This window comes from Triticum aestivum, unplaced genomic scaffold, assembly GCF_018294505.1.
Source record: "Triticum aestivum cultivar Chinese Spring unplaced genomic scaffold, IWGSC CS RefSeq v2.1 scaffold530, whole genome shotgun sequence".
Classification (NCBI taxonomy): domain Eukaryota; kingdom Viridiplantae; phylum Streptophyta; class Magnoliopsida; order Poales; family Poaceae; genus Triticum; species Triticum aestivum.
The window spans coordinates 1,376-2,795 of NW_025244258.1; the positions used below are offsets into that span (position 1 = coordinate 1,376).

Below are 1,420 nucleotides of genomic sequence, written 5' to 3' on the forward strand. Positions count from 1 at the left end.
CAACTTCCCCAGTGGCTTGCAGGCCCGAACTGGGCCTGTTAAGGGTGTACATTGGCCTATAACCGTTGGCGTGTGTTGCGTGTGGATCTGGGAAGGATTTGGTGGCTGCGGCCAGGACCACATGCGTGTGTGAGCTTGTACTGCCATCCATGGCGAATTGATCCCCAATCAGAGAAATACTTTCCGCATCTCACATGGACTCTTGCGTTGTTTACTCCTTGTCATTCTCTCATATATAAACGCATCTTGAATCTTTAGCTCATACGACCACGATCGAGGTAGCTCCAATGGAGGAAACCCAACACACCCAGCTCGTGTGCTACACTTTGCTCTGTATCCTTGTCATGGCCATACTCGTTAAGCTCAAGCACAGGCAAGCCACCTCTGCTAGCCGCCTGAACCTACCTCCCGGCCCATGGGTGCTTCCGGTGATTGGCCACATGCACCTCCTGCTCGGCGCCATTCCGCAATAGGCCATGCACAGGCTCGCTCGTCGGCACGGCCCCGTCATGCTTCTCCGTCTCGGCCATGTCCCAACGCTCGTGCTCTCCTCCGCCGAGGCAGCCAGGGAGGTCATGAAGGTCCACGACGCCGCCTTCACCGATCGCCCCGTGTACGCCACCACACACATCTTCACCTACGACGGTGAGTTCATCTCCTTTGCGCGCCACAGCAGTAGGTACTGGAAGTCCATCCGAAAGCTCTGCGCCGTCGAGCTGCTGAGCCCGAGGCGGGTCCGGTCGTTCTGCCGTGTCCAGGAGGAGGAGGCGGTGAGGCTCGTGTGGTCCGTTGCTGACGCCGGCCGCGTCGTCAATGTCGGTGACATGCTATAGGTGATGATGAACGATGTGGTCATGAGGGCGTCCGTCGACGACAGGTGCACGCAGCAGGGCGCGTACCTACGGGAGTTGGACAAGGTGCTGGACCTCATGTCCGGGTTTAACCTCATCGACCTGTTCCCGACGTCGTGCCTCGCCCGGGCTATCGGTGGCCAGGCTCTCAGAGCGACGTGGGAGGTGCACCGGAGAATCCACTCCATCATGGACGCCATGATCAGCGATCACAGAACAGCTATGGAGGATGAGGAGGACAATGATGTCGGCCGTGAGCAGAGGGGCGACATACTCACTACTCTGCTCTGTTTCCAGAGGGACAACGAGATTGGCGGCGTCGCCCTCACCAATGAAAACATGAGCGACATCCTCTTCGTGAGTCACCAGTCACCACTAGCTACCCAAGACCATGGTTTAAAATTGGACCCCCCTTATCTGGCGACCATTGACTGGGAGGGGTGGCATTTGCAAACATTTTGATGGAGTTCTAGTTGGCCGGGGTGGAAGTTTCTTCATAAGAGCATGGCATTTTCTGGAGTGAAGGCTCAAAACGGCTATCCTCCCAGAAAATGCCACGTTTTTCTAAA

The 1,420-nt window shown here is 56.8% G+C and overlaps 1 pseudogene; it reads left to right on the plus strand.

The window, feature by feature from the left end:
* The first annotated feature begins 287 nt into the window (after positions 1-287).
* Positions 288-1,313, plus strand: LOC123177021 (cytochrome P450 71D10-like; annotated as a pseudogene).
* Positions 1,314-1,420: the final 107 nt, after the last annotated feature.